This window comes from Chrysochloris asiatica, unplaced genomic scaffold (assembly GCF_000296735.1).
Source record: "Chrysochloris asiatica unplaced genomic scaffold, ChrAsi1.0 scaffold00493, whole genome shotgun sequence".
Lineage (NCBI taxonomy): Eukaryota > Metazoa > Chordata > Mammalia > Afrosoricida > Chrysochloridae > Chrysochloris > Chrysochloris asiatica.
The window spans coordinates 434,096-441,637 of NW_006409011.1; the positions used below are offsets into that span (position 1 = coordinate 434,096).

General features: G+C 38.4%; 1 pseudogene; it reads left to right on the forward strand.

Annotated features, from left to right (window-relative positions):
• The first annotated feature begins 6,056 nt into the window (after nucleotides 1-6,056).
• LOC102831346 lies at nucleotides 6,057-7,010 on the forward strand (annotated as a pseudogene).
• The last annotated feature ends 532 nt before the right edge of the window (nucleotides 7,011-7,542 follow it).

The following is a 7,542-nucleotide window of genomic DNA, read 5'->3' on the forward strand; positions in this document are numbered from 1 at the left end:
ATTTGTCTTCCAGCTCATTAATTCTGGCTTCCATCTCTTCTATTCTGCTCCTTTCCTCTTTAAGTGTATTTCTATTTCTGATATCTTATTTTTAATCATCTGGACTGCTTTTCACAGGTTTTGAATTGTTTCCAATTCTGTATCAACCTTATTTGATTCCTCTTGTAGTACTTTCCTGAATTCTTCCTGCTTTCCCCCACCCCTTTTTGGAACATTTGAATTTGTTTCCATATCATTCTTCTGAATTCTTTCTCAGGCTTATCCAAAACCTGTTCTTCCTCTTCTAGAAATAATTTGTCTGTCTCTAGTTCATTTGTCTCAACTACTCTCTTCTGGTTTTGAACATGTTTGGATATCTCTTATTGTTTTTTGTTTGTCATTTCCAATAGTTTTTTTTTTTTTTTTTTTTAATGCTTAGGTGGATGTTTGTTGTTGTTTATTATTAAGTTTACTGGGTGTCTCCTGGTGAATATGATCAGGAGATAGGCTTCCCTGTTCTCATGTAATGCTTAGCAGGTGTTGTTGGCTCTTGTCTCAGTGGTGGAATTTTATGGGGTATGCTTATAGCTTGTCTATATGGCCATGATTGCTGTCTTTTCTTGGGTAATGTAGGGAGAAAACGCTCCCACCTCCAGGGAAGATGTGTGATCAAAAGGACCCAAAGCAGAAGTAATAAAAAAAAAAAAAAAAAACACACCACTTTGGAACAGAAATAAAGCTGTGGCTGGCTGTCCCTTGCTACACAGACCATGTGTGTACAAGGTAGAAGCCGCCAGCTGTGGGTCAGAGTTTCTGCTTGCTCAGGCCCCTCCTCTAGTCACTACAGTAGAGGTGCATAGGTAGATATTGAGAAGTTAGTGGGAGAAAGATTGCCCACTATTTTTGTCTCTGAATGTCAGTTAGATATCAGCGTGTGCATATCACAATTTTCTAGAGATGGTTGAGTCCTTTTATGTTGGGGTTTTACATATTGTTTTATAAGGGTCCTGCACAGGAACTCAGGGGCCACAAATGGGGCTACAAACCACAAGGTAAGCAGCTCAAAACCACCAGCTACACTGTGAGAGAAAGGCAAGGTGCTCTGCTCCTGCAAAGATCTACAGACTCGGAAATCCCTCACAGGGTTGCCAGGAGTTGGAACCGACTCCACAGCTTACAGCCACCAAGGGTCCCACAGAAGTCAATTTAGGCTGTGTTCCCACAGCTGACATCATAAGTAGCTGCCAAGCTCCTTATTTCTGTACCATGGAAAAACTGTGGGGTCAGTGCTTGACCTCTTTTTTTTTTGGGGGGGGCGTTCGCACCCATCCACCTGAAGGTGTCCAGGCTGGGCAAAGAAGGCATGGCAGGGAAGAGGAGGGAAAAATGTGTAGAGTCTCCCACTCCTCTTTTTGCAAATGTCCTAGAGCAAGTCTGGCTGTAACCCCACCCTCTAAAGACTGCTAATCAGGGTTGCTGCAGAGGGAGTCCCCTCTCCAGATTCCTAACTCGCAATATTTTCCTTAATATCATGATTTTTTTCACTCGCAAGTGAGGGAAACTGATGTTCTGGACCTTACGGTAGATATGGCAGATCTGGAGCTCTGGAGTTGTTCTGTGACTGCTTCCTCCGTGAGTTTCTAGTCCCTACCTGGCTTTCTCTACTGCTGCCCAAACCGGAAGTCAGCTTGAATTTTTATGAGCAATTAATGGTCTGTTTCACTATCAGCCCCAGCCTTATTTGGTTGATAATAGGGTGCTTTTCCACCATATCTTTCGACAGATGCTATCAACTTGATTTCTGTGTATCCTGTCTGGTGTGGTCCATGTATCTAATCATCTTTTGTGCTGTTTAAGAAAGGTATTTGTAATGAAGAAGTCATTAGTCTTGCAAAATCACATCCTGCTATCTCCAGCATCTTTTCTATCATCAAGGCCAATTTTCCGACTATTGGTTCTTCCTCTTTGTTCCAACCTTTTCATTCCAATCTCCAGTTATTATCAATACATCTTTATTACATGTTTGATCAATTTCACACTGAAGAAGTCAGTAGACTTCTTCAATTTCATCATTCCTGGTTTCAGTAGTCAGTGCATAAATTTGAATAATAGTGGTATTAACTGATCTTCCTAAAAATGAAGAGAAAATCTTTATAAAAGTCTGTTAATAAATGGAACCTGGAATGTGTGACATAAGAATCTAGGAAAGTTGAAAAATTTCAAAAATGAAATGGAACATAAACAACTGGTATCCTAGGCATTAATAAGCTGAAATGGACTTTCATTGACCATTTTGAATCTGAAAATCACATGGTTTACTATATTGGTAATGACAAATTGAAGATAAATGGTATCACATTCATCATCAAAAAAGAACATATCAAGACTGCTCATGAGTACAATATGTCTGTGATAGAATAATTTATTTAGGTTACAATGTTTAAGTCAATACAACGTTTAACTATGCTGCTGTTAAAAAAGGCTGCATTAATCTTTAGTGTAGATTGTAGAGTTTTTTCAAAATTTCAATATCGAGTTAAAGCTCTGCTTTCAGGCTGCTCTATTTATACTCATAAAAATACTCAGATTTTAAAGTCTTGTATAGTTCCTGAGCACATTAAAACTCTTAACAAGTTTGTTTTTCTTCAGACATGACCTCTTGTCTCCACAACTGGAATATACCAAGTGACCTATAAAATCTCAATACTCTTCAAGGTAAATATTTCACAGATGCAATTTCACTCTAAGAGTGATGGTTCCTAGATTTGGTTTCATGTAGAAGTTAACTTTTGGGGGCTGTTTGTTACTTTCTAATCAAACTATAGATAGCAGAATTTCCTCTTGAAGGAAATAAATCCACCTCACACTAAAAATGTTCACTCCAAGTCTTCCACAGATGCCTACAAAGAGAGAAAATTGGCAAAATATTTTCCATTTTGTCTTCTTTATACCCAAGGGTGATGAACTGCTTAGAGAGTGAAGGACAATAATACAATCTATTTAATGAAGTATTCTGAGATTTCCAGAGACTCTGGAACCTTTAAAATGTCCTCACTGCCCTTTATCTTGTAAATATTTGTTTCTATTCTAGGAGAAAACTACACTGGACTTCTCAGAGACAGACCATGGAGAAGAGAAACAGCTTCAGAGATACCATCAGAAAGGCTTAGTGTGTCCCAATGAAAGCTGCTAGAGCAAGAAGGAAAAGGAAAAGGAAAAGGGGGTACTGGGCTTCATCTCTGGTAAGTAGACTGAAACTTCCCATATTTATTTAGAAATGTGAATTCTCTGTAGTTGGAAGACAGTATATTTTCTACAATATGCAGTCTTTTCCAGCTCTGAATCTGCTCCTTTTTTTTTTTTTTTCTTTCTTTCTTCTTTTCTTTATGTACACTTTATCTACAAGCAGAGTAAGATATGAGGAAATTCCCATATGTTGAATGTGTTATTTTCCAGAGGAACTCAGGTGTAACCAGATTTGACATTTTACCATATCTCTTTTTCCAAACATCAGTTTTTACACACTTTTCTATAGATTGCAGATTGCTGTTGGATTGTCAACATCCACTAATTTATCTATTATCTACTGAATAACTGTCTACTATGTCTGTATAAATCGGGCTGTGAACCACAAGGTCAGCAGTTCGAAACTACCAGCTGTTCTGTGGGAGAAAGATGAGGCTTTCTGTTCCCGTAAAGATTTACATCTCAGAAACCCTGTTCAGGGTCGCTATAGGTCGGAACTGACTCGATGACACTTAACAACAACAACATGTCTGTTTGAAGGAGGGTAAGGCTCTGTAGGGTAAGACCTTCACTGTGAACAACAAGGTTGATGGGTCAGACTCTCTATTTGTGGCCTTCTCAAGCTTTGCTTTGTTAACCCTCATTCTCTGCCATTTGTCTAACTGGCCTCTCAGACCTTTTAGAAGCTCACTGTCCCAATGGGCAACCAAACTTTCTTTTGTTTCAGTCCATTATGCTTGTCCTTCCCTTAGATGTTCTGACTGACCATTACAGATTTTTCTTCTATGAATTTAAATAATCCAATTTCAGAGAAGCCTTTTTTTCCTCACCCTACCTCCCTCAGGCTAAATTGCATTTGAATGCTATTTCCATCTGGAACGATATTTTTGTCTTTCAATTAATTACTATGCTGTACACCCTCGGAAACCCTGTACAGGGTCGCTATGGGTCGGACCCGACTCGATGGCACTCAACAACAACAACAACAACATACATAGATAGTAACATTTTTTCCCCCTTGATGAATAATATAAACTTTTTCATTTAAGTCTTAAGGCTTTCTGATTTGCTTTTTTATTTTCCTCTGTATGATTTGTAATGTAGAGTTTAAACATTTTTAAATCTAACATCCATCTTCTCATTTATAATTAACTCGATTGATTTTAAATCTATTCATCCTCACCCAACAGTAAATACACTTGAACACAAACTCACACATAATTTACATTTGATTTTAATGGTTATGTGCTTTTTGTTTTCATTCTCTCTATATTAATCCATATGCCCTTTCCTCTTCTTGGAAGCTTTCATTTGTCAAGTGAATCCTGAAAGAGCTACCTAAGAGATCTTCACTAATTTGAAGTGCTGCATGGAGGTCAAAAGAGGTAACAGATGTGTTATGGTTGTAATGATCATAATTTCATTCTTCCTGTCTTTTTAAATGGAATAAAGATTAATAATAGACAAGTAATATAGATTTAATTTGTTGATAACCCATAAGCTCACAATACCATGTGTTGCTGTGTGTAACACAAGATATAGTACATGTGTCATCTCATTTAACTTAATCATCAAAATCATCATGTAGGAAATATTTACTACTCCCATGTGAGAGGTGAGGTATCTGCAGCTAAGGGAGAGTAACTTACATTCTCAAGATCACACAGGTAGTAAGTTGGTAGAGCTAAAATTTTATTCAAGGCTGTATCATTCTAATACTCATTGTTGAAAGCACAGCTTTATAATGTACCTTAAAAAATTTTATAATGTACCTTTAGAGAACTATAAATCCAATATAATTGTCATAAAAGGAAGAGATTAATAGTAAAAATGTTTTGATTGTTGTTAATTGCTCTTTGGTCAATTCTAACTCATAGTGAGCCTGTGTAGTGTTTCTGAGGAGTAGCTAGTGGTTTTGAACTGATGACCTTGAATTTCTCATCCCAATGCTTATCCTATATTTTCACACCAGGAGTCTTATTAATAATAATTGTGGTTGTTGTTAAGTGACATTGAGTAAGTCCTGACCCATAACAACCTTATGTATAGTACTTCTAAGGGATAGCTAGTGAGTTTGAACTGCTGAACTTGTCGTTCATAGACCAGTGCTGATCCTACAGTGCAATACCATTAATTGAGAACCTACTTTTCACAAATGCATTTCTAAACTTAACAAAGAAAATAATTCTAATGTTTGGATATTAAAAAACAAACCAAAAAAAAGTGCCAAGAGTTATCTGTCACATTAATTGAATGTGTCAGTCCACTTTTAAGATATGAACTTTCATCTTAGATGACCTTTAATCATTAACAGATTGGTACTAGCATGGAGGCCTGGTGTGGCACTGTAGGATATGCAGTGGACTACCATCCACAAGGTCAGCAGTTCAAATTGCTATTCCTCTAAAACACTATACAACATTACAATGAGTCACAAGTAACATGACCACAATTAACAAGAATAATAAACAAACATGAAGGAGCTATGGATATTATCAAACAAAGAATACACTTAGAAGTTAATGTGATATATTTGCAATTACTCTGGTAGGGTCATAACGATGAAGAAATTGGATGTTGTACATAGATTCAAATGGGAGAATTAGAACTAGTGAATTGAAGCTAAAAAGAGACCTTTCTGCTAAATAAGAGTCTGAATAATCATGAACACAAAATGTAAATGGAATACCCACAAGTGAGATAGTAATTTTCATTAGATGGACTCAGTAATGAAATACAGATGGTGTTGTAAGGTGAGGACTAGGTGAAGTGTCAGTTGATTGTTCAATAAATTTTACTTTACCCTCTTCCTCAGCCTACACACTAGCTCTATGGAATCAGCAAACCAAACAGCAGTTATAGAATTCCTCCTGCTAGGCCTCTCAGATGAACCTGAACTTCAGCCTCTCCTCTTTGGACTCTTCCTGTGCATGTACTTGGTCACTGTGCTTGGGAATCTGCTCATCATCCTGGCCATCATCTCAGATCCCCACCTCCACACCCCCATGTATTTCTTCCTGTCCAACCTGTCCTTTGTTGATATCTGTTCAATCACCACCACAGTCCCAAAGATGCTGGTGAACATCCAGACACAGAGAAAAGACATTTCTTACATAGGGTGCATTACTCAGGTGTATTTCTTCATGACCTTTGGTGGATTGGACAATTTTATTCTGACTGTAATGGCCTATGACAGGTTTCTGGCCATCTGTTACCCTCTGAACTACACAGTAATCATGAATCCCTAGCTCTGTGGTTTGCTGGTTCTGATGTCTTGGTTCATTGTGTTCTGGATCTCCCTGCTTCATACTCTAATGACGGTGCAGTTGAACTTCTGTATAGGCACTGAAATTCCACATTTTTTCTGTGAACTGACTCAGATGATCAAAGTGGCCTGTTCTGATACCTTCATCATTAACATCATCATGTATGTGATGTTAGCACTACTGGGTGTGTTTCCCCTCACTGGGATTTTATACTCTTACTTTCAGATTGTCTCCTCCTTAATGAGAATATCCTCTGCTGGGGGAAAGTGTAAGGCATTTTCCACCTGTGGGTCTCATCTCTCTGTGGTCTTCTTGTTCTATGGGACAAGCATTGGGGTCTACCTCAGTTCTGCTGTGACACATTCTTCACAGAGAATTTCCATTGCCTCAGTGATGTATACAGTGGTCACACCCATGCTGAACCCCTTCATCTACAGTCTAAGGAACAAGGACATGAAGAGAGCTCTGGGTAGACTCTTCAGTAGAGCAATGTCTTGCCCATGATGGTCTCTTGTCTAACATAAGTGTCATTTCTTTTATTCCTAAGGCATCGATAGCTTTATGTTCTGTTGTTTACTGTGCCAGTTCCCCTCAAATATTTCTTCAGTAATTCTTTTTGTCTCTTCTTCCTAAATATGCTCCATAAAGTTCTTTCTTTGATCTGCGTTCTTACTGCCATTTCCCAAAATTTGTAGCATTATCTGTCAAATGCTGATATAATTCCCACAAATGTTAATTTGTCAAGGGCTGGCCTCAACAAGGGGGTTTGGTTCACAAAGGAGGGAGATCTGGCAGCAACAGAGATAGAGAAAAAGTACACACAAAGACGCAAAGAGAGAGACAAGAAGACACCCCGAGACTAGAGTGGATGCAAAACTGGTGTCAGACAGATCCTGCATTGTAAACATTTTGGCTACACATGCCGTTTGCACACCTCACCAACTGCAATGCCTGCCCGTACTGCAAGCCGCAATGCATGGCCTGCAAGCCATAACGCACGCGGGCTTCGGTCTGCGCCCCAGTTTTATTTCAGGGAGGAGCTTTACACAAA